The sequence below is a fragment of the Notamacropus eugenii genome, chromosome 3, assembly GCF_028372415.1.
Source record: "Notamacropus eugenii isolate mMacEug1 chromosome 3, mMacEug1.pri_v2, whole genome shotgun sequence".
In the NCBI taxonomy this organism is placed as follows: Eukaryota; Metazoa; Chordata; class Mammalia; order Diprotodontia; family Macropodidae; genus Notamacropus; species Notamacropus eugenii.
The window spans coordinates 258,657,007-258,683,868 of NC_092874.1; the positions used below are offsets into that span (position 1 = coordinate 258,657,007).

Here is a 26,862-nt window from a genome sequence, read left to right on the forward strand (position 1 = left end):
CTGCCAATACTTCTAACTGAACATGTCCAAAACTGAACTCGTCATCTCAGAAAAACTGGTCCCTTTTTTCCTCAAATTCCCTATTCCCAGATGTGGAAATCTCAATTATCTTTGACTGTTCTCTCTCCCTCAATCCCCATGACCATTTAGTTGTCAATCTTTCTGTATTCCTCAATTATCCAGTAGTATCTCATTGATATAGATCCTTCTTTGAACAATGAAGATGTTAGCCTTTCCATATCTGCCCATTGTGTACAGCTGTCATCTATAGCCTCCTCCAAGTTCACCTAATAATCATGCTGGGAACTTCTAACCTTTGGCATCTCAAAGATGCCAGTGCAGTCTTTGCTGTCTATCTAGTGGCTATCTATCTAGTTCTTTTACTCTTATGATATGACCAGCCCATTTTCTTTTTTCTGTTACACATGTATTTGATGACTGCCATTTCTTCTGCATCACTCTGTGTTAGCAACGTATTATGACTTGTGCATCCCTAATGGGCACTCAATTTTAGTCCTTCCATCATCATGCTAATAACCTCATATTGCATTTTGCATTGAGCTTTGGATCAAAGTACCTATGCTATAATATACTGTTAGTCCTTTTTTATTTTTTGCATAATTTTCTTAGGGGACATTTGCTACCTTAAAGCAGGGGTTCTTGATATTTTTGGTGTCATGGAATCCTATGAAAGATATAGACTCCTCAGAATAATGTTGTTAAATGCATAAATAACATACTGGGATTACAAAGAAACTTGCTGAAAATAAAGTTATTATTTGTTTTTCTCCAACCCTCTGAAATCTAACAAAGGATCCCAAGTTAAGAAGCTCTGTCTTAAAGGGAAAGACACAGCAGGACATTTTGAATAGGTCACTGAGCTTGGAGTCAGGCAGGCCTAGGTTGTATCTTGTCCCAGATGTTTACTAGGCATATTTTCCTGAGCAAATCATTAACCTCTCTGGCCTCAGTTTCCTCATTTGTAAAATGAAGGGGCTAAGTTCTATGACCTCCAAGATCCTTTCCAGCTCGAAATCTGTGATTCCACTATCTCTCCTATCACTTACACATCTTCACTTAAACTATTGCCCCTCTAGCTCAGGCTACATTCCTTCTCACTTGGGCTAAAGTAATAGTTCTCTAACTGGTCTTTCTAATCTCTCCAAAATCCATCTTTTACATAAGTGACAAAATAAGTTTCCTCCTAAATTTTGACCATGTTTTTCTCCCACTCATAACCACTAAGGTGCTTCCATTATCTACAAGAATACAAGCTAGATGGTAAGGCTTGGTACTTAAAGTCCTTCACAGTCCATCTCTAGCATACAATTTCAGCTCTTTCCCTTGTACATACATGCTACACTCCAGCCAAAGTGGATGACATATTTCCTGATTTCATTCGCTTCTCTACTGTGTCAGTACATACTCATAGGCCCCTCTTTCTGAAACATCATGAATCCACATGTTTCTCTGTTGAAATCTTTCTCTTCCAGAACCAATTTAGGTAATGCTTCCTCCATGAAACCTTCCTTCATCTCCCTCAAAGTATAGGTTCTCTACTGTCTTTTTAGCCCTTTAAGTTGATTGACCTTTATTTTAAAATTTTATTTTGCTTTCAATTATTTGAAATTGATTATCTCTCTTTCCCATGTCCCCTTCTGAATGTTTACATTGCCCTTTACGTATTTTCCTGATGACATATGTGTGTATGCCCATTCCAACCTGAGAAGCATTCATTTAGAGTTTGCTATGTGCTAGGCACCGAGGACACCAAAATAAAACAAATAGATCCTCACAATGCAGCATGTAAAAACAGTATGTGTATATATATATATATATATAATATATATATCATATAGAATATATATATATATATATTCTATATGATAATTTGAGGGAGGAGAGAGCTAACAACCTGGAGGAATCAGAAGGCTTCCTGTATGAAGTAGTACATGAACTGAACCTTGAAGCTAGGGATTCTAAGAGGCATGTTATGATAAAACAGTGCTTTGCACATAACATACTTGTGCTTTTGTTACTTCTCAGGACTGTGGAATGTATGTTTCTTTTACTAATGTAGATCAGGACTTCCAGTGTAACTAAGAGTCCTAAAAAATTGCTTAGACCAATGAAACATTTAAAAAAGAAAACATAGAAGAAAACAGAAGGAAGCAGAGAAGGAGCTACAGACTGATATTCATCACAGTTTAGAAATTCTTGAATTAAAGCTAGAAGTCACATCTCACCCTTCAGCTTTGGTCTTAGGAGGTTTTTGATCTGTACTTTAATAAATAGCTTCTACTCTATGGCAGGGTTTTAACACATTAGAGTCTTCTAACAAACATTTTGCATTCTTACATGTCCAGGGTTGTTGAAAAGTGTACTTATCTTTTTTACTTCAAATATGTCATTTTCCAGGACTTCTGGTACAAATGTCAGAGTTGCTTTTGTGTATTTGTGTTTGTGTGTGTGTGTGTGTGTGTGTGCGTGCGTGCCTGTGTGCCTGCATGAGAGAGAGAGAGAGAGAGAGAGAGAGAGAGAGAGAGAGAGAGAGAGAGAGAGAGAGAGAGAAATCGAGATCCTAGGAAATTTAAAACCAACTCAAACTTGTTTAGGCTTTGAATTTCGATGATAACAATGGAAATGGCACATTTAGATGTTAATAAATTCACATTGTATTTTACATTAGGATTTGACCTCATGTTTTTGTGTCATACTATACCATCAGTGCTCTGTTTTTTTCATTTTTAGGGGAAGTTTGTTACCTTAAAAGAAAGGAGGAAAAATATAGCACTCACCAAATAACACACCTTTGATATGTATAGGATCATAGATTTTGAGCTGAAAGGGACTCCAGAGACCATCTCACCATTTTGTAGATGAGGAAATTGTAGCCTAGAAGCATTCAGTGACTTGCTTAATCACACAAGTAGTCAATGATACAGTCAGGATTCAAACTTGGGTCCTTCTTTTCATTGTTCCACACCGTACACCAAGCAACCAACCTTTGGAATTCATTGCATAAGGTCAGTCATTGACAAAGGTGGAATTCAAATTTAGGCCCTCTGACTACGAATTCAGTGGTCTTTTCCACTGAGCAGCACTGAACATGAACTTCTAATATTTGTTTTATTGATGTAATCCAGTTTCCATTAAATACCGAGATATGTCTGTGATCCTTTCAGATGTAGGTATTCCCTCTACAAGGACACCCCAAACCCCATCATACTTAATCATGCATCATTCTTTTCACTGTCTTTCTATAAAATATGTTTAGAGGTTCCATGAATTACATTGACAGTCACTTCTTGTTTTCAGTATTTCTGGAATACCAGTGCAGCCCTACCCGTCTATCCCTTCCTTTGCTACATTAGAGGCCACCTGTTTTCCAGGTCGGTCATATGCCTGTGATCTTTTCTACAATTTCTTATCTGCAAATCATCATTAGTAATATGCTGCAACTTATCTGCATATCCATCATTTCCCATGGATTAATTACAATTTTGATTCTTATGGAGATTGTAATCACGTGGACCTCACTGGGATGGGGAGGATATTGATGTCAAAAGAATGGACTTTTGTAGCACCAAGCTGCTTTGGAGAATCAGCACTTCTGTGCAGTTTCCAAAATGTGATTCAGTCTGATTTCCTATTCTGAGCCTCACCATGCTTGTTCCAGTCTTTTGTACTGATGGATTAAATGAATAGACTTCCTTTCCAACTATATATCATAATCTCAGGGAGAAATTTGTTTTTATCCACATTTTTCCCCAATGTGGGTGATCACACTCATATCTTTTTAATGAATTTGGATATTTGGTTAATAGAATGTCTTCTGTGAATTGGAGCATTTGGGGGACCTTGTCACTGATACTGAATCTTCTCCTGCACAGAACATCCACCATGATACAGGATACGGCCTTAGGTGAATTTTGTGCCTCAATTGACATTGGTACTCAACAGATAAAGCAGTTAGATGGCATAGTAGATAAAGTCATGACTCTGAAGTCAAGAAAATTCACCTTTGTGAGTTCAAATTTGTCCTCAAACAGTTACCAGCTATATGACCCTGGGCAAGTCATTTAATTCTCTTTACCTCAATTTCTTCATCTGTAAAATAAGCTGGAGAAGGAAATGGCAAAGCCCCTCCTACAACTAAACAACAACAAAACAACAGATGGTTGAACAGCTGTCCCTGTGGTTTCAGTATTATCTCAAAATCTTATAGGCTTGATTGGGAATCACCAATTGGGAAAGGCTTCAAACATCTTTTTTGCTTTACAAAGTCACATCATGTTTTGAAATCAATCACCAAACATTTATTAAATGCCCTCTATATCCCAGGTACTTTGCATAGTGAAGAGAATTTAAAGAAAAAAGCTAGTCTCTCTAGCTTACTTTCTAACAGGTGAACCAACACTTACTTTCTAACAAGTGAATAGGCACTTATATAGACATATATAAAACATGCAGAATCCCGTCTGTGGCCATTACTTGAACATTACATTGAGCAAGGGGGTGAAAGAATTTGTCCTGCTCTTTAGGGAAATCAGAACACACTAGAATGGGAACTTTATGTTCTCATTTATTATAAATATGAGTATACGATCTTCCCATGCATAGCTACATCAATTGACCCATTCACTTAAATGGTTATGCACGCTGTGTTAAAGGCACTAAGCTGAGCGCTAGAGATGAAGAAAACAATAGAATCTCTAACTTAGAAGAATTTGCAACCGATTAGGTTAGAAGACAATGTAGAAATAAAAATTAGGAAGAATAAGATCGAGACAAAAACACAAAGTGCAAGGAGGAAATTTGAGAAGATGAGAACTACCTTTTACCTGGAGGGAACAAGGGCACCTTTAAGGAGGAGGTGATTCTGGAACAGAATCTCTTTTGAATTTAACTCATGCCAAGGAATCATTACACAAGCAATCCTAGGTCTGGGAATTCTTCCCTTCCTGGCATGAGCGTATCCCCAGGGCTTGCCAGACTCTGAAATCCTGACCCTGAAGCAATTATCCAAGTCAGAGGTGAATCATTCTTTAGCTTAGATGCCCATTAAATGTAGTAATTTCCTGTTTTCTGGATATTCTGTTGCTTTCCAGTCTTTTAATATCATTTGAAATAATAGCTTTTCTCTTGGAGGCCAGGAGAGCCCTGAGAAAGGGAAGCCTCTCTTCTTTCAAATGATCACATTTCAGAGCTACCAAAAGCTTCCCCAGTGCCAGTGTTCTGCATAGAGCTGCCAAAGCAAGCCCGTTGTTGAATTATTCAGGTGTGTGGAGCAAAGCTTTCTGGAGGAGCAGTTATGGACAGAGCTCTATGAGTTAGAGTTAGAGCACTGATTGAATGGCCAAATGGGCATATAGACTCCTGCCTAGGTCAAAGTCTTTAGGAAACTAGAACTCTTGCTATGTGCAAGGGTTCCTGTATTCTTATATATTATCCATATATATGTATATATAGTATATTATGATATGATATTATTATAATATATAAATGTTATATATTATATTCATCATCATTCCATTGATGCATTATTATTTTATTTTTATTATCATGCCATACATCATAGTGGCGTATCTTCGTTGAGAATAATGAATTAACCTTGACCTGTTGACCTGAAGATTTTTAGTGTAATGCTCTAGGAATCAGTCTGTGGACTTATTCTATTCAATATTTTTGTCAGTAACTTGGTTCAAAATATCTTCATGTACATATATACACACATATATATATTCATAGAGAGAGAAAGAGAGATGTGTTTCTATTGATAAGATATATGGAGGTGTATATATACCGGCAAAATGAAATTAGAAAGGCAAGACAGTATACCAAATGACAAAATTTAGATTAGAAAAAAATATTTTTTCAGGCTAAAATTATGAACTGAAACTTAAGATGAAATTTAATAGGAATAAATGTAAGTTTCCATACTCAGATTCAATTATGGCTAAGGAGCAGTTTATGTGAAAATGTCCTTAGGGAGAACAGTGCCAGGTGAACTTAATAATAGTCAAAGGCATGATGTAGCAATCAAGAGAGTCCATGCAAAATTTGACTTCATTAAGAAAAAATTTTAAAAGAATGGAGGGAGGTGAGGACTCCACTGTACTCCGTCCTGGTCATACTGCCTCATTCATGCATTCAACTGGAATTTATTCGCTACCTACGGTTTGCTAGGCACTTTGCTTGGCCCTAGGGATACAAAAATATACCTATCTATATCTGTTGTTCACTTGTTCAGTTGAACCTGACACTTCTTGGACCATCTCAGGTCAATACTGTCCGTAACATTTTCTTGGAAAAGATACGGGAGTGGTTTTCTGTTTGCTTCTTTCTCCAATGGATTAAGGCAAACTTGCCCAGGGTCATATAGCTAGTAAATGACTGAGGCCAGATTTTAACTCAGGTCTTCATAAGTTAACGCCCAGTGCTCTGTGCACCAAGCCAAGAGCTACCTTCTAATGTCTATCTATATCTGTCTAAATCATACTAGATTTGTAAATATAGATTGACATTCTTTGTTTTCTCTAAGTGCTTTTACTCTGAAGGAGGACTGTAGCATTGTGCCCAGGTCTAAGTTCCACATTTGGAAGAGACATTGACAAGATGGTCCTCATGTTGATTTAGAAACCATACTTTAGCAGGATCAGCGGAGGAACAAGGACCATGTAGCCTAAGGGAAAATCATGGAAGCTGCATTCAAATATCTAAAGGTCAGCCTTGTGAAAGAGAGATTTTGGTTGTATTTCTAAACCCTGGTGAATAGAGCTAGTACTAATGGATAAAAGATACAGGAAAGTAGATTTTAGCTCAATATTGGGAGAAAAAAAATCCTCACAATAAGATATTAATAAAATACCAACAGTCTGGTTAGTGGCACAAATTGGAATGGAATGGGAATGAAATAGAGTTTGAATGCGTGAATTCTTTTTTATTAGATGTGGTTAAGTGTAGGCTGGGTGACCTCTTGTTGAGATGGCATGAGAAAAATTTGTGGTTTAACTAGATTTGGTCTTGGTGACTTCCAAAACCTTATCCCATTCTGGGAAAGTTTCTACATACATGAGATTTTCCATCATTTCAATGAATCTTACTGTTACATAGCTGACAAACAAGATTACAGTTGGAATCCAAACAGATTTTGCCAATATTGAAAGCTAGACCAAAATATCAAGGTTATGTTTAATATGGATAGCTAGATAGCCCTACTCTTACGTTTAAAAAAAGAGAAAGTTGCTGAAGTTCAGGTAAGAAGAAACCTAATTTATCAGCATTTCCACTGAAAAATCATCTGAAATCATCTATGTGGGCATATACATTGCCAAAAGGCTAATACAATTTTAAAATTGTATGAATAGAAAAATAGTGTTCAGAACACTGAACGCATTGGCATTGTTACACTCTACAAGTCTGCAGTTTCATTTTCAGTTGTGAGCACCATGTTTTAAGAGGACATTAATAACTTGGAGCTTGTCCAGAGGCACTTGTCTACTGAGATGAAGACAGCAACAAGGATGATTAATGAATATAGGAAATGAGGATTGGTAAGTCTGAAAGAAAGGTGAAAGACTTAGGAGTGGTACATGGTAGTTGTTTTAAAGTGTTTTTTTTTTTTAAGTTATAACACTTGGAAATTAAACTTATTTGGCATATATCCATTAAGGAAAACCAGCATCAATGAGTAAACATTACAGACCGAGGGGCAGCTAAATGGTGCAGTGGATAGAACACCAGTGCAGGAGTCAGAAGGACCTGAGTTCAAATTTCACCTTAGACACTTGGCACTCACTAGCTGTTTGACCTTGTGCAAGCCACTTAACCCCAATTGTCTCATCTTGGGTCATCTCCAGTCATCCTGATGAATATCTGGTCACTGGATTCAGATGGCTCTGGAGGAGAAGTGAGGCAGGTGACCTGCACAGCCCTCCCTCACTCAAAACAAAGTCAAGTGCAAGTCATGTCATCATTTCTCTGATGGCATGGTCTTCTTTGGCAATGAAGGATGAACACACACAGACAGACAGACAGATATTAGTATAATTTAAGGAGTGCCTTTCAAACTGTTAATGATGGTTAACAAAAGAAGTTGGGTGAGATAACCTCATCATCCCATGCCAACTCTCTGATTCTTTGATTAGGTACTTGAGACAGGATAGAAATGTACTGTATTAAGAAAGCATGAATTAGATGATTTATGGATGTGCTGTTTCAGCTCTGGTGTCTGTATATTGGTGTTAATATACAGTACAGCATTTCCAAGGATTTGAAAAGCCCATGCTTTATTGTGAGAGTTACACTGTTGATCAGTTTTGAATGAAATAGCACCCAAATGAAATAAATTTAGACTTCATTTCCAGGATATAATGCCAAAAAGTCCTATTTAGTTTATTAATAAACAGAAAAGAGAGGAGGATTAGACTGAAATTAAAGTCACAAAAAATCATAATTAGGTTAATAGCATAGTGGCAGTTTATCAGAATTTTTAGATATTAGTCAATTAAACAATATTTATTAAGGGTATTCTGTGCATTGCCCTGGAATGAGCTTTTGATTTGGATACAGAAAATCTGAGATTAAATCTACACATGTGACCTTGAACAAATCATATCAGCTCTCTGGGTCTCCATTCTTAATCTGTAAAATGAGGGTGTCAGAGTGGATAGACTCTAAGGTCATTTGCAACTATAAATCTAAGAGCACATGATCGTTATATATTTGAGACAATGTGGAAAGAGTACTTGCCCTAAATCCTCGAATTACTGTATTTAAAAGTTGGAAGGGAATCAGTGTGGTAATTGAGACCTAAAAACACCTTCTACCAAAAAGAAGACTATCTGAAGAGGAATCATGTAGCCTCTGGGTCAGAACATTCCACTTGTCAACACTTTTTTAAGGAGAGGTTTGAAATCAATATTTCCCCCTTTTGTAGCTTCCAACTTTTGCTCTTGGGTTCTGCTCCTTGGAACTGAAAAAAAGAAAATTTGATTCCTCATTCACTTTTGACAAACTAGATCTGGAGTAAGGAAGGCTTGATTGATTTCAACTTTGGCTTCACTTACCTACTAGGTATGAGACCTTGGGCAAGTCACTTAATTCCCGAGTTTGCCTCAGTTTTCTCATTTGTAAAATGGAGATTGCATCTACCTCTAAGTGACATTGTGAAGATCCAATGAGATAATATTTGCAAAGTCCTTAGCACATTGCCTGACACATACTAATCACTTTGTTCCTTCTGTCCCCTGCTTCCATGACAAGCCTTCAAATACTTGAAGACAAGTTGTTATGTCTCTCCTGAGTCTTTGGATTTCTAGACTCTATTTTCTCATTTCATATTCCAGTTCTGATGTTTATTTATCAATAGTGTGATCAGGACAAATAACCTTTCAAAGTCTCAGTTTTCTCATTATAAAATTAGGGAATCATGCCTTCCCAAGGTTGTTTTGAGAATGGAATAAGGTAATGATTCCAAATGTGTTATAAAACTTAAGATGCTGTATAAATGTCAGCTATTATTTATTATAAGCTAATAAAATAAATTACTACATGGAACCTGACCTAAAATTTTTTATGACCTAATACAAAATGTAGAATGGAGGTAAAAATAGAGACCACACCATAATATGCTCATATTAGTGTACATGTTTATACATGTATGTACAAAATACATGTATACATGTATTGTAAGTCTATGTATACATATTTACATATATATGTACGTATGCATATACATATACATACACACCATGCTATGGGGAAAAACAGTTAACAATTTGGGTAGAAGTCAGAAGTAGTTTTATTCTGGAATATGTTGATATTGGAGAATTCAAAATGGTGAAGAAATGGTGAGGAAATAGCAAATTTTCAAGGCTAACAACTTATTGTTGAGGTTGTTTGCTGCTGTCTTTGCAAATAGAGCTAGCCAACTGGTTTCTTTTTATGATTGGCCCTGAGAGAAGGCAGAAACAGTGCAATGTGACTCTGTGATTGTTGTCTTAAGAGGAGTAAGATAAAAGTGAACTCAGATACAAGGTGTCCCAAAAGTTTTAGTTCCATTTTAAGCTATTAAAACGTATCCCTTCCCTGAGATTTTTGGGACAATCTTTTTAAAACAGTCAAAGTACTTGATTATTTTATACTAGAATGGAGGGTAGAATCACTCATGCCAATCAAAGAAGATCACAACATGATACCTGGATATAAGTTCAAAGGGATGTTATAATTCCTGATAACAATTCAAGGATGAGCTGGCTAGAGAACAGATGTGAAGCTTAGGATTGACATGGTTTTTTTTTTTATATAAAGAAATAAACTAGTAATGCATTCAGGGAAAAATAAAGAGGATGTAGAAACTGGCGTTATATAAACTATAGCAGTCTCCTTGTTCCTGCAAACTTACTTATTATTACTCATATTGTATTTGTTTTTATTTCAATCTTGGCTCACTGGCAAATCCTAACTCTAAGCGTTCCATATTCATATGACACCAGGGAGACCATTTAAGACAGTTGCTGGATTTAAAACCTATTTACTTATTTTACTTGTTACTGCAGCTGCAGCTTGAGTCTCAGAACCAGCCTCTCTTGATAGTGAATGTAAGAAGAACATATGGGTCATGAGGAGATGAAAGATGGTGAGAATGAGATGCAAACTTTAAGTAAATTATGCATGGGAACTGGAACTAAGCAGTGGAGCAGTGTATTTGCTGTTGCCCTTCTTAAGCAGAGATAGAACAAGAGCACAGGACTAAGAGAAAATTATGATGTTATTCCGATGAAAATGTCTTTGCCTCTTTGTGGTTATTTCATCATATTGTCTGTTTCTCAAATTTCCTTCTTTACAATTCTTCATAAAAAGTCCCACTGAGTTTGCACAAAACCATCCAGGTGCAAATTTCATCAATTTCATGTACATTCTATTTGAAAGGGATTTTGAAGTTTGTGAAACACATCAAAGCCCTTGGCTTGTTTCATTTGCTTGTTTGTTTTTTGTCTTTTTGTTGTGGTTTCCCTTTTTTCAGCCCAGGAAATTGATGACTGTGTCTTTTGTGATCTGTGTAAGTAAGCTCTTTATAAATTTGCCCTATCTTTCTTTCTCACTTTTCTGGCTTTCAGGAGAAGGGATCTCCTTTTTCTCAATATCTTTCTCTTCACAGAGAAAAGATATAGTTATTCTTAAAGGGACCATAGCCATCATCTGGGCCTTTTTTCAGTTTCCCAATCAAAGATTTTGACTTGTCCAAATTCACATAGTTAATAATCATGGATGGCAAGCACAGTGCATCAATTGGCCAGTTCTGGAGAGTAGCGTAATTTTTTCTCAGTCTTAATGTTAGGAAACTGACTATGGTCAAGTAGTATTTTGGTGCCACTGAAGAAATGGTTGCATTTTTCTGTGAAAGCTCTCTGATCATTAGATTTAGAATTAAAGAAATGAGGAAACTTGAGGCATGTTGGAAAAAATAAATAAATTTCATGCTTAAATAATTTTAGAAGATACAGCCCCTCTATCAAGTCAAACTCCAGTAGCTTAAGACAAAATAGGAAACATTACATCATTTGAATCAAGTCTGATTAGAATTTATTCATTTTTAAGGCAGTTCACTGTTTCAAGAGCCCTCTGAAATTGCTTCCTTATCTGTATGAATTCTTATCACATCCGATTATGTCACTTGTGGCATTATGTAAATGTTCCAGAGAACAAACTGGTTCTTTGAGGTACAAACACACATAAAGCCATGGAAACATGCGCTACTTGTCCCCACCAAAATATCTATATCATCAAAGGCCCCATGTTTATTCAGATAAATCTAGTATATTTTTATTGTCATTCAGTCCTTTCAAATCATATCTAACTCTTTGTGATCCCCATTTGGGGATTACTTGGCAAAGATAATAGAGTGAATTGTAATTTCCTTCTCCAGCTCAATTCACAGATTAAAGAGACTGAGGCAAACAGGGTTAAGTGACTTACCCAGAGTCACAAAGCTGAGGCCAGATATGAATTCAGGAAGATAAGTCTTCCTGACTCCAGACTTGGTGCCCTATCCACTGTACCATGTAGCTTCCTAGATCTAGTATATACTTTTAGCCAAATACTCTAAGAATTTCTTTTATTACTACACAGGAAAATTTGTTATTGAATTTTAAAACCTAATTTCACAATAACCTCACATATACAAAAATTTAAAAAAATAGACAACATAAGACAAACAGCAATAATAGATATTCATATTCTGTAAACCCTAAATATTAAATATCAATATATTATAATAGTCTAGGAAGGACTAATATGTTCATTGCTCTAAGAAGTCCCTATTTTTTTCCTTCTGGATGATAATATAAGTAATTAGCTTAGCCCTGGGAGTGGGGATGGTGATAAATGCTTTTGTGGCATCAGTCCGTATGGTTGGCACCATGTTTAGTTGTTAGTTAATGTGGCATAGTGGATAGAGTACTGGGCCTGGAGTCAGGAAGAATCATCTTCCTTAGTTAAAATCTGGTCTCAAATACTTATAAGCTGTGTGACCTTGGGCAAGTCACTTAACCCTATTTGCCTCAGTTTCTTCATCTGTAAAATGAGTAGGAAAAGTAAATGACAAACCACTCCAGTATCTTTGGCAAGAAAAGTCCAAAAGGGGTCATAAAGTCTCACCTGACAAAAAATGACTGAACATTTGCAATAGCAAATAGCAAAATATTTGACAGTCTTAAGTATTTGATTCTGCTTTACAATTCAACAGAATATTGAAAGGGGATTGAGGAATGCTTATGGACTCTGGACTTGACTTAGACTGATTTAACCTAAAAGGATGTTTTAGAGCAGAATATGAAAATGTCACTGCAACATCAAGCGCTGCTGAATTCATTTGCTGTTTTTTTTGTTTTTGTTTGTTTCGTTTTGTTTTGTTGTTTTGTTTGGTTTGGTTTTCCCATTGCCTAGAATGCTCTCTCTCTTCTCCAGTGACTTACTTCCTTGACTTCCGTTAAGTCCTAACTGAAATTTCACCTTCTACTGGAAACCTTCCCTAACTCCTTTTAATTCCATTGCCTTCTTTCTCTTAATTATTTCCTAAATATTCCATACATAGCTTGTTCTGTGTATATTTGTTTGAATGTTGTCTCCTTCATTAGACTGTGAGCTTACTGAGGGCAAAGACTGTCTTTTACCTCTTTTTATATACCCAGCCCTTAGCACAGTGCAGGCAACATAGTAAGCATTTTATATATGTTTATTGATTGATTGATTACTCTCAAAGAATCTCCTCGTATGATTAATTTTGACATGGAAGAAGTTATATAAAATATGGTTCTTATTTTACCAACATTTTTTGATAAAAATTTAGAACGTATTTATCCATATTCTAGATTTTTCAAATTAGCACTTCCTCTGTGAGCTTTCTCCTAGACCTAGCTTCCACTTACTTACACAGACACAAATTGAATCCTTGAAAGAGTGACTGAGTTCTGTATTCCACCGGGTTCTGAAAGTAAACCTGAGGGTGTGGATTTTTAGCATTGTTGCTTAGGAGCCCCCAGCGGTGGCTTCACATTAACAATATGTAAGCCAGATTTCATTTAGTTTTGTTGACAAAGGTATTTATCAAGGTGGTAAAGTAAGACTAGTTGGTTTATGACGCTTTTTCCACTCTCATAGCCATCACCCTAGTTCAGGCCCTCCTTTATCTTTTGCCTGAATAACCACAATAGCTTTGTAATTGGTAGTCTTGCCTCAAATCTCTTCCCATGTGAATTCATCCTCTAAGCAACGGCCAGACTGATTTCCTGAAGTACAGGTTTGGCCATGTCAGCCCCTCCTCAATCAAATCCTGTGGTTCTCTTTTGCCTTCAGGATCAAATATAAAGTGGTTTGTTAAACATTTAAAGCTTCTCTGCAACCAGACTCCTCCTTACCTCTCCAATCTTCATATGCTTCATTTCCTTCTACATATCCAACAATCCAGTTATACTGAATTACTTGCTGTTCTCATGCAAGATACTCTCAGAATTCTTCTTTACCTCTGGCTCTTAGCTTCCCTAGCTTCTATCCAATCTCATCTTTTGCAGGACCTTTCCTGGACTCCCTTTTCCAAAACACACAACTTTAGTGCCTTCCCTCTGATATAGCCTTTCATATGCATTCTGTTTATCCAGTATGTACATAGTCACTAAGCTGCGTGGATAACCTTTGATCTACTAATTACCATTATTAGGACTATACCACTAAAAAGCAAAGAATGAAGGGCTGGTACCTACCAAAATAACAGCTCTTTTCATCATTGTTACTGCTGTTTCTTCTTCATTCTGAAAAAAGGACCATGACATCAGGAAGGTGATGCCATGAGTTGCAAGTGAATCAGATTTAAGGGAGGGAGGACATAGCCTTACTTTCTCCTTTTGGAGCCATCAGGGTCCAGTGGCAAAATCTAGATCAGGATGATTGGAGATGGCCCTGGGTGAATAATGTATCTTCCCCACAGAAAGGCTACCTTATTACTTGGAAGGAGTTCAAGTTGTAACCATGTAGTTCTGACTTTTCCCTGGTAACCCTAGTGCTGGTGTGAGGGGAAACTGGGCTGAGGAAGCCAAGGGGGCTATCAAATATATAGAGAATAAGTAAAAAGAACACGTGCTAGCTGTTAATTAAGAAGCTGCTTATCAATTAAGGAACAGACAAAGAAATTATGATAGGATTGGAGTGGGATAATATTACATCCTAAATTTGTTTTGCTTAAGTATATTGGGGATAACAAGGGTATATTAGGGTTTTTGTTTGTTTTTTTCCCAATAAGGTTAAGAAGCTGAAGGGAAAGAAAGACAAGGATAAGGTTCCAAAATGAGAAAAGAAGGAAGACCAAAAGAAAAAAAGCCAAAAGGAATCATTGACAAGGATACCTTTGAACATTACATTAATCCATTATGTACTTTAAAAGGAAAACAAATTCTACATAAAAGAGATTCATAGTTTCACGTACAATTTTTGTTTCATAATGTACATGGGGCTGTTCATTTTATTTAGTATTTGTTGTGGAGTTTTGTTTTTTTTTAATGGAGAAAAAGAACACGAGTTTATAAAGTAGGAAAATAAAATGAGGGGTAGGACTCAATGCCCTTTGGGGTGCCTTTCAGGTTTAAATCTACAATCTCATCAACTTCCTATATATGGGCATGTGAAATCAAGCCGAATATGTGAAAGTGGCACAGCGAATAAAGCTCTAGACCTAAAGTCAGAAAAAAGACCTGAGTTCAAATCCAGCCTTATTTATACCCTTACTAACTGTATGACGACCCTGGGCAAGTTACTTAATCTTGAAGATTCAGGTTCCTTAGATATCAAATGAGGATAGTAATATGATCTATTATTCAGAGTTGCTGCGTGGATAAAATGAATTCATGTTTGCAAGCTCTTTACAAACCGTACGACTCTATCAGTGCTAGTTTTTATGAAAGTGTGTGCCTGCTGTGAATTTAAGTGATTTTTCTCTTGTGAAAATAACTTCTTCTTAAGGTTTTATCTTTAGGTTCCACATAGTAAATACTAAATAGTAACTGTTTCTCTTTTAAGCAGAAAGTCTGAGGGTCTTCCCCTCCCAGTTTGATTTTTTTTTTTTTATTAAAGGGGCCATCCCTTGAGTAACTACTTTAAAAAGCCTGTACGTTGAATGGGTGTATATCACTGAAAGTAAGAATCTGAAAAGACCTTAGCCTAAAATGGCCAGGGTCTCACATTACGTCCTGGGCCATTTCCAGTCATCCTGATGAATGTCTGGCCCCTAGACCCAGACGACTCTGGAGGAGAAAGTGAGGATGATGATCTTGCACAACCTTCCTTCACTCAAAACAAAGTCAAGTACAAGTCATGTCATCATCTTGATGTCATGGTCCCCTTTGAAAATGAAGGATAAACACAACAATTTTAGGCTCTTCTGCTGTTTCATTTTAGGGGCATTTTTAGATTTTGAATCAGTTTTCTTAAACATCAGTAGAATTACTTTCATGATTCTACCAGCCAATTCTCATCTTTGCCAATTCCTAACAGTCTTCTCCCTCTGCTGGCAACTCTTTTCTGCCAACCTGTAATGGCCCAATTTATTTTCTGACTGCCACTGGTGAAGAGAAAAGGTCTTTAGAGTCAGATGTGCCTGCCAAGGGTATGATTTTCCCTTTGCCAAATGACCTGATGCAGGTAAACAACTGATCACCATCAAAAGGAGAAGGCTGGCAGATCCTTCTGTCCTCTCTACCTCCTCCCACCCCCAAACCCACACCCCCATTGTTCTAATATGAGCAAATTAAAGAGCCATCTTCCTCTGCTACTACAATTTGGCCTTTTATTAAAGATGATAGCCCTGGTATTATAATTATGAGCTATGTGACTGGGCATGATTTAATTGCTAGCATAGAATCAATGATTATTTTCATTTTGTGTTGCACACGTCTGGTGTGGTGTAGTTTTATGTGTGTGTCCAGAGTTACAACTAGCAGAACACTTTCTCAGGGATGATGGAGGAATAGGCCTCACTTCTGAGCTAGGCCTTTGAGTCTACCAAGGCTCAACTTAACGAGGTGATGGAAGAGAACCCTAGGTACATCATGGTGGGAGGGCATGAAGAAAAGAAGGGAGAAGTTAATAGATAGTTTGGAAGGAGTTTATGAAAAAATGGAATAAGAAAATGATTATGCTAACTTTACTGCTTGCTGAGTTTTAAAACTTCTTTTATTTGCAGGAGTTTCTTGCAAATACCAGAATCCTGTTTTTATTTAATATCTTAACTGGCTTTCTCTTGCAAAAGTCACGTGGTCTTATAACGCATAGCCATAGAGAAGAGGTGAGGACAATAGGCTTCTGGACCTATATTTGAATGGGACCTACTGAAACTCTTGTGTCTTCTGAGATTCTCTATCCTCATTTTAAAACATCTCCAGTGGTGGTGCAGTAGATATAGAGCACTGTGACTGGAGTCAGGAAGACATGAATTCAAACTCAGCTTCAGACATTTAGTAGATGTGTGATCCTGGGCAAGTCACTTAATCTCTGAGTGCCTCAGTTTTCTGATCTGTAAAATGAGCTGGAGAAGGAAATGGCAAACCACTCCATTATTTTTGCCAAGAAAAGTTGGACACAACTGAAAAATGACTGAAAGGAAGGTAAATGTTTCCCTTTCTCTCCATTCCTTCCTAAGTTATAGCCAACATGATTATGGATCAGCCAAAGTTGTTGTTGCTATGTTTGGTGTAGAGCTTTGATTTACTGAGTTTAAGTTCTAGCTTTGCTCTATAGTTGCTTTGTTACCTTGGATAATTCACTTTACTCCTCTTGACCCAAATTTTTTTCATCTGTAAAATAAGAGGGTTGGCCTAAATGACCTCTCAAGCCCTTTCTGACTCTTAGCTCTATGAGCCAATGATTCGGGATAGACCTCTACTTCAGACACATACACTGTGACTTTGGGGAAATCATTTCATCTCTCTGTGCCTCAGTTGTTTCATCTGTAAAATAGGAGAAAGTTATATTTGAACTAGCCCTTTTAAGGTTGTTGTGAGGAAATCACTTGATAAACATTAAGGAGCTATAGAAATATTAAATATCTTCATTATGAAGTTATAGTAAAAGGTAGTTATTACTTTAATAAGAATCTTTTAAGTAATCCAGAAATATCTGTGCCCAGCTCCCATCTTCCCTTTCTCCTAGTTACTGTGGGCATTTCTTGCTGAATTATTTGTCAAACCTCTGATGAACTTAGAGGCCTGTTCCATTAGTTCAAATAAGAACTGGATGTATAAACTATACTTTGCATTCCTTCAGAGGGAAAAAATATGCATTAATATATAAAAACTTAATTTGATAAAATTCCTATTATAATTAAATTTGTACATTAAACCTGCCAAAGTCCTTAATCTTTTTTTCTAAAAAATTTTGTTGAAGTCCAATATACTGCACATTGAGTCTGCTGTATGAAATCTTTGCATTTAGGTAAATATTAATCTCCTGTAGGAATCACATTTTGTTAAACTTTATCACCATCACTTATTTTTTATCTCTCTTTCCGTGTAATTTTCTTTCTGTCTGCCCTCAGGGAACAATATGAGAGCTCTTCAAGAACTAATTTAACACCTATCAATTTCTACCAATGAAAATCAAAGATTATACAGCATTGTACAAATATTCTATTCATGAGGCTGAGAATGTGGGGGAGGGAGACAATTTATTTCTGCTGTCTGTTCTCTTATTTAAAAAGAAATTATTTCATTTGCTCCTATCCATGCAGTTGTAAGTTAATACTAGTCTTTTTAAAGCATGAAAAAGCTTTATTCACATTGAGAAAAAAATGTTGGGTAAGGGATTGGACTTATAGACAAGTTGGGGATCCATTCCCAGGTTTGCCTCTTAGGGAGCAAATTTTATGCGCATTCACTTTATTTCCCATTTTCCTCATCTGTAAAAACAGGGAGTTGTACCAGATGTTGGCTTCTCCTTTGGATAAGGTCCCATTTAATGTCTAGCATTTTGTGATTCTGTATTGATCTTTTTGATACATAAGCATTGGGGTTCTTAAGCGTTTTCTTTTAGTCATGGACTCCTTTGGCAGTCTAGCAAAGCCTATGGAACTTTTCTTAGAATATTTGTTGCCCAAGTTTATTATGGAAAGAAATACTACATTTTACGTAGAGGATATAAAAATAAAGATGCAATCCCACCCCCACCCCACTCCACTCTGTGTTCACAGACTTTATGAAATCTATCCACTGATCATGTAGGGATCCATGATCCATGGAATCCAGTTGAAGAACTTCTAAATTAGAGGTTAAGGACTGAACTTGTGATTTCTCTAATTTAGGGATCTCCTAGGTAAGCAGATTCTCCTTCCCATTGCAAGTCAGAACCTTATCTGCAACTAAATGTTTAGTTCCCTAGAGCTTTGAGAAGTTAAATGGTTTTTCCAGGATTATACAACTCATGTATCAAAGGTGAAACTTGAATTCAGGTATTTCTGGTTTCGAGGACAGCTAGACAGCTGTCTACTAGGTGGCACAGAGAGAGGATAAAGTGCCAGAACTGGAGTTAGGAAGACTCATCTTCCTGAGTTAAAATCTGGCCTTAAACACTTATTAGCTATTGGACCCTGGACAAGTCATTAAACCCTGTTTGCCTCCATTTATCCATCTGTCAAATGAACTGGAGAAAGAACTGCAAAACCACTCTATTATCTTTGCCAAGAAAACCCCAAAAAGGGGGGTCCCAAAGAGTTGGACATGACTGAATAACAACAACAACTCTATCTATTATGCCATGACAGCCTCTTCTATGGTTTTATTAAAATATCCAAAATATAGAGATTGTCAGGCAGATCTCCTGATACTCTTAGAAATTATTGCTTTGTTTCTGAAGAGCCTTTCATGATTCCCAGTCCTACATTGCCAACTGTTTTCTAGACAGCCGAACCATAAGCATGTCCCATAGGTATCTCTAACTTGACATGTCCCAAACAGAATTCATTATATTTCCCCACAAATTCTCCCTGCCTTCAAATGTCGCTAAGTCTGTTGAGGGTTTCATCATCCTTCTCATCACTCAGGTTTGTTACCATGGAATCATCCTTGACTTTCCTTTCCCTCAGTCCCCATTTCTATCAAATCAATTGCCAATTCTTGTTGTTTCAAACTCGCCAAAATTCTCAAGAGGCATCCACATGACTGAGTGGATAGAGAGTTAATCTGTGAGTTAGAAAGACCTGAGTCAAATCCAGCCTCGAATTCTCACTAGTTGGATGAGACCCTGGGCAAGTCACTTTACCTGTTTGCCTTAATACACTGGAGAAGGAAATGACAAAGTATTCCAGTATCTTTGCCAAGAAAACCCCATATGAGGTCATGAAAAGTCAGACAAGATTGAACGACTGACTGAACAACAACAACAACAACAAAAAAAAAAACGCCTCCATATCTATGATCTTTTCTGTACTCATAACCTCTACCCCAGGCCAGGCCCTCTTGGCTGATGGTGAAAGCTGCCATTTGGTCTTTCTGCTTCAAGTCTTTTGCTCTGTTCAGTTTATTTTCTCCTCTGCCCCCCTCCCCACGGAGTTTTATTTTGTTGTTTTTTTAACCCATTTGGAAGGGGACATTGGCCAAAGGCAGCTGGACAGAAGGGGTAACCCAGCCCTAACAAATCATTCTGCTGTTAAGGGTTTTTAAAATTTATTTTTAAATTTTATTTTATATTTTTTGCATGTATTTCCTTCAACTTCAGGGAGAAAAAGCACAGAATCTATTTCTTCTTTACTCTCTTTTGAGAAGCTTAGGCAAAAATATCAAGTGATGAGATACTCTTTTATAGTTCTTGATGCTTTAAGGGGAGTCAGGAGTCAAAAGAGAAGTCAGTCTTTCCCTTCTCCCTCTCTCTCTCCCTTCCCTTCTCTTTCCTCTTCCTCTCTCTCTCTTCCTCTCTTTCTTCCTCTCTCTCCCTCTCCCTCTCTATATAAGAAGGCAGGACACGTGCTTCACTGCCCAAATGAGAGGGAAGGTCAAGAAGGGAAATTCCCCATAATCCTGCCTTTCTACTTGATCCACAGGCAGGTCTCTAAACCTGTAGATCAGAGCTGGCTCTCTGGGGCTGGGGTTGCAATTAAACCCCAATCACAGCCCAGTCTTTCTATCTGTTATTACTCTAGGTGGCATAATAGAAATTAATCAATCAGTTGATAAACATTTATTAAGCATCTATTATGTGTCAAGTACTATGCTAAGAGCTGGGGGTTGGTCGCTGTCCTTAGTTCTCAAAGAGGGCTAAAATGACCTCACTATGCTAAAATCAATTTACAGTGTGTCACACTGTGGCTGATCAGACCATTAGGAGCTCAGAATGTGAGTGCTAAGCATAGAGGAAAGGCAAAAGAAAGTTCTCCACCCTGAAGGAACTTATGATCTAATTAATGGCACAACATGCCGATAAATATACACAAAGCAAGTTATGAATATATAAATTAATAGATACAAAGCAAGTGATATATATTATGAATAAATGGATAGAAAGCAATGATAAATAGGAGATCTTTCATAGAGAGAAGGCAATGGAATTAAGAGGGGGTATGGGAAGGGCTTCTCTTAGAAGGTAGGATTTTAATTGAAATTTAAAGGAAGAAAAGGAGTTCGGGAGTCAGAGTGAAGGAGGGTGAGCATCCAGACATGGGGGGGAACCAGAGAAAATGCCCAGAGCTGAGAGATGGGGTGTCTTGTTTATGAAAGAATCAAGAGGATAGTGTTACTGGATCAAAGAAAACATGTCAGGGAATAAATTGTAAGAAGACTAAAAGGGTAGGAGGTCATGTAGGACTTCGAATGACAAACAGAACATTTTATATTTGCTTCTGGTGGTAATAGGGAGCCAGGGGAATCTATTGCGTAGTGGTGGGGTGGGGGGGGGTGCCTTAGTTAAATGTACATTTTAGGAAAATTCATTTAACAGTTGAATGGAGGATGAATTAGATTGGGAAGAAACTTGACTTAGGCAGACCTACCAGCAGGATATTTAAATAACCCAGCAGTTAAGTGATGAGTTCCTTGGCTTGAGCGGTAGGAAAAACACACTGGGCCTGGATTCAGAATGATCTAAGTTTAAATCTAACTTTGGATATTTTCTTACTGTGACCCTGGTCAAGTCATTTAACCTAGGCATGCCTCAGTTTTCTCAAATGTAAAAAGCAGATATTAATAGTGCCTACCTTCCCTTGTTGTAAGGATTAAATGAGATATTTGTACTTAGCGCACTGCCTGGCAACACTAGATACTTAAAAATGCTGGTTTCCTTCCCTTCCCTGGACTTCTCTAACTAAAAGTGAAACTGATCATGCCCCTGACTGAAGCAGAGGCATTTGGTTAAAAACCTCTTAGTTTAAAGCTGTTTCAGTTCTCTCTTTCACCAAATTTAACTTCAAGTTCAAAAGGAAAACAAACTGTCTCTTTGAGACAGTATGATCCAGTGCATAGGGATGTGAACCGGGATTCAGTAAGATCTTCAGTGAGATACTTATTAGCTGTGTGACTGTTGACAAATTATTTAACCTCTCTCAGCCTCAGTTTTGCCACCTGCAAAATAAGAGGGTTAGACCCCACAACCTCTAAAGTTCATTCCAACTCTAAACTAGGATACTACTGGTGATTCAGTCCCACTTCAGTCTACAGTTTATTACAAATCAAAGAGTTCTATCTTGGCCAGTAGAACGTTAACTCCTGTGTGCAATTTTCCCTTGTCAGAGAAGTGGTACCAAGGATAGAATTTGTATTTAATTAATAAATACATAAAATGCAAGATGTTAGCATTCTCCAGAGGGCAACAAAGAGTAAATCAGAGCTCAGGAATAGACAGAGCTAAAACTAGATAAAGAGCCATTATGTCCAATCTTTAATTCCAAAGAATCAATGGTGGCTAGCCCTGCTTCTGCTAACAACCTGGTAGCATACCACTTTCCTTACTGCAAAGTCCAAGTCAGTCAGTTGTGGCCACTTACTCAAAGTATGAGTCTGGATTTAACTTGTGCTTGATTTAGTGGTGACAGGAGTATGAATAGTGGAATCCTAGGATTTTAGGCTAGAAGAGACTTTAGAGGCCATAAAGTCCAACTCTTTAATTTTACAAATGAAGAAGCTGAAACTGAGAGGTTAAGTGCTTTGGCCAGAATCACACAAGTAGTAAGTTCTGGGGTGGGGTTTGAACTCAAGTCTCCCTGACTCCAAGTCCAGTTTTTCAGTCACTGGGCTTCCTAGTTGCTTCAAGTTGCTTTTAAGGTGATTGAAGGATGTCAGGTTTTCCATATGAGGCTTGAATATATGTTCATTTCTATGAGATATGTCAAGGGGGTGAATGAGCCCAATGATAAACTTGTGTTATATTTTGTGTTATTTTTTATCATCATCATCATTGCCTTTGAAATGTCCAAAAAGATATGTATTAAGTGATTGCGAACTAGAATTTCACTAGATCTCATATCCACTCTTTCTTTTCTTATAATGTATACAAGTTCAGTGAATGAATTGTACTTATTCGTTGGTTTGTTGTTTCTTGAGTCCCTTAGTATAACATCTCTAACAAAAAAAAAGTGCATTGGTATTAAAATTTCCATATATCTCTAATCTATTGCCAGCAAGATAATTGCCTGCCTAATGCCTAGAAGAATAATCTGCACTTAGTATGTGCATACAAAAAAATTCATTTTTGAATTAAAAACTTTAGAATTTAAAGAAAGACTGTACAGTTATTTTCAACGAATACTGTTAATAATTAACATTTTGACTCCCCTTTATCTTTTAAAGTCATTCGAAGTCTGACCCCCAGACCAGTGGAGGTTATTCACTCTCCTATATTTTACAATCTAGCTAAACTGGGTTTCTTCACATATAGCACAATATCTCCCCCCTCCATGACTTTGTGCTGACCATCTCACTTGCCTTGAATGTACTCTCTCTCCTCAATTTCACCTTTTTAGAAGCCCTGTCTCCTATGAAAAGCAACCCTTCGTGATCCCCCAACTGCCAGTGCCCTCACTCCCAAATTACCTTATACTTCAGTACTTTCTCTTGCTTTGTAATTATCTGGCATATTTTTATTCCATAGATCCTTGCATTTATTCTCCACATGCTCATGAATATATTTACTGTCTTTTCCATTTTGTTGTGTCTTTCAAGTAGGAATTATTTGTGAAATGACTGTATTGGGTACCTAACACAATGTCTGATATGTTGTAGGTAATTAATGTTTATTGATTGGTTTACAATGCCAGTTTATAGATACTTTCAGAAACACTGGAAAAAACCTTGCCTCTCATTTCATACTGTTATCCTTCCTTTTCTGACCTAAATAGCAAAATGTAATTAGCCAAGAAGCATTATGGTGTGGTAACAGGAGGGCTAGTCTTGGAGTCAGCATAGACGGAGTTCGAGTTCTAAGACACAGTGATATGACCGTGGAGAAATCAACTTTCTGTGGTAGAAGAGTATTATAGATTAAGGATTGGTCTTAGAGTCAGGAAGACCTGAGTTCAAGAACTGCCTCTCACATAGTTGGGTTTTGCCGTCATGTGCAAATGCTTTAACCTTTTAATAAATGCCCCCAGATAACTCTATAACACTCTAAATTTTAGATACGTTGGCCATCTACATCAGTGGAAGGCAATTTTCACTTTGTGAAAGTGTTGAAATTGCAGGTAAAAAAAATAGTGGGTAGAAACTAAGTAAGAATTTCAGCTGAATACCATAGGATAAGAAAAGTTTATTTTAAGTTCATGGTACAGTTGAGAAGAGTGCTATTGTCCTTGGGTTTTCTTTAGATCTTAGCATTGACTTCAAAGCCCTTCCAGCTCAGAGTCCTGAGCACAGTGAAAAGTGGATGCCATTTTAGTAGCATTGTTGAATGCAATGTTGGTAACAATCTCTATTTAGTGCCTATGCAGAGAAAGAGGATGTGGATATTGAATGAAGAATTGTAGATGAAAAGGGAAAACATACTGAAAAGATACTTACATAAGACTAACCAAGCTCATCTCTCAAATAGATTGAGAAAATAAAAATATGTCCATATATTTTCTTCACAGAAAAGACTGTGTTGGATATAATTTTTTTTCTGTTTTTGGAATTTCTAAATTTAAAAAAATATGAGATCCTTTCTGAAATAATTTTTAATGACCCAAAAAAGATTCTTCCTAAGAAGGTACACATTCAAAAAAATATATTGATAGTTAACCAGGAGCCTTTCCGTTCTCTGAAAATATCCAGTTCCATGATTTTTCCATCTGGGAGATCTTGCTTTAGTGATTTTCCCATGACTGGAAGAAAAAGTAACTTTCACTCTTATGCCAAAGATCATAATTAGGCACTAGTAGTGTGGTACTGGTCATGCATGCGAAGAAAGGTTGAGCTGGTAATGCTTCCAGTAGATATAAAGCAATAGACCAAGGAATTTCTTTAAGCCACATCTGAACCAGAGAGAGCCAGAGCTAAAGACAGATTTATTTTTACATCCCTCTTTATTCCTTTCTCCTTAGTTCTTTTAACGCTTCCTATCCTGGCTCATCTCCTTGGTGGCCTTTTACCTTTTTTCACCCTTTTCACTCATTCTCTTTCTCTCTTTCTTTTCTTTTAAAGCTTTCCTTTGCTTGGAAAACAGGACACGGACAGAACATCTAACTTCAGACAGCCATCCGGGAGTAAGTACTAATCACACCCATCCTCACTAAGCCATGTCTGAAAACTCGCTTCTTCTACTGGGCTTAATAGGATAAAGCTAGTAGTGAAAAAGAAATTGAGAAACATGGTTCTACTGATAAGGGAAACCCACCATAAAGTGTGAATTAGCTGCTGTGCACCAGATTAGCTTCTGGAGTGTTTCATTACTATTATAGTGTCTCTTTTACACTTTAGCTCTCTGCAGACATATCACCTGAGATAATGACCCTCCATCTATTTGAACAGGTGCAAGAAAGAAACTAGCTTTTAAAAATCTATTCACGTGCGCATGCACACACACACACACACACACACACAAAATCTAAATTATAGAATAGAATATTTCATCTCTAAAGTAAATGTTATGAAGTTCCCTGCTTGACTCATCATTCATGATTTACTCATATCACAAATTAAAAAGTAATTTTGAAATAAGATGACAGATTGGACTAGAGGCATAAATCTAGGCTATCTATCCAGGAAGTGTAACTGTGCATAATAACCTTATGGGAACAGCTGCTGTCTTTGTGTAGCTCACTACACAGGCTGCTTTTGTAGACCCTAACGAGGACAAAACCAATTAGCAGATTAGAAATTGCCAGAAATCAGAGATACTCAGCTAGAGTAACAGTAAAAATGAATGGTGTTTTTTGCTTATGTGAGTATCTGATGCCAATCTAAAGACTGTAGAGAAGGAAAGTCTCATGCTACAACATGCTTCACAAATAGCTGGCTCTTACCTATAATATGCTTAATGCAGTAGCCAAATTAAATAGATATAGGGTACATTATACATTTGAAAATGCTCTTAAGATGTATGGCATTGGCTCTTATCACTGATCAAAGCCAGCAATCAGGGTTTTGGAAAATAAGTCTAGCTCCTCTTAGAACATTTTAATAGTTTCAAGTAACATGTAATGGGTGTATTTCAAAGATTTCATTTAGATGTAAATGGGAACTGCAAATTATCAAAAGAAATAAGACTTTTTCAAAATCTTTTTTTTTCTAGAGATTTGGGATCAAAGACACTTTTTGGAACTTGAAAAGCAAATATCCCCAATTTGAATCCTTTTTTCCCCAAAATTGGAGCTCCTTTTTTTTATCCTTGGAAAACAGTCATCTATTGCTTGGTTTCCAGTATTCATTTCCCATTGAATACTGGACTAACTGAATTAATGGAAGGTGGGCTATAAAGCTCTTGTTTCATGTCGGGTTACGGTTCTGGGATCTGAGCTTCTGGCAGCTTCAGTCTTAGTGTACAATTAAATATGTAAACAATAAAACATTCATCATCATCATTATCATTATTAATTATAGTCAATATGCAGTAATAATAAGGCCAGAAGAATCTATAGATATTTCATTTATTTTACCACTAAAAATGGTTTACCATCCTAGGAAGGATTTTTTTTTATGATTTTTAATCTTAAACTCTTGGGAAGTTTAATGAGCCTTCATCCCCATTCAGTTATTTATCCAAATTTCTATAAAACTTTAACCAGCAGGAAGTTCTACTTGAAATATGGTTCATTCTCTTCTACCTTTCTAAAACCTTTTTTCCCTGGAAGTCTAAATCGTGTGCCTTTCAGTGGAAATCAGGGTCATTAAACATTATATCAGGATCCCTGTGGACTGC

The 26,862-nt window shown here is 36.9% G+C and overlaps 1 protein-coding gene across 7 annotated transcripts in view; it reads left to right on the top strand.

The window, feature by feature from the left end:
• The window catches only part of SYT1 (synaptotagmin 1), a 728,065-nt gene that overhangs the window by 79,473 nt on the left and 621,730 nt on the right, over positions 1-26,862 (top strand). For 4 of the 7 annotated variants that reach the window (XM_072655449.1, XM_072655447.1, XM_072655452.1 and 1 more), the window contains one exon: positions 25,146-25,207. The exons of the other annotated variants lie outside the window; for them this stretch is intronic. The gene's annotated coding sequence lies outside the window, so the exon portion shown is untranslated. The remainder of the gene's footprint in view (positions 1-25,145; positions 25,208-26,862) is intronic. 7 annotated transcript variants of the gene reach the window in all.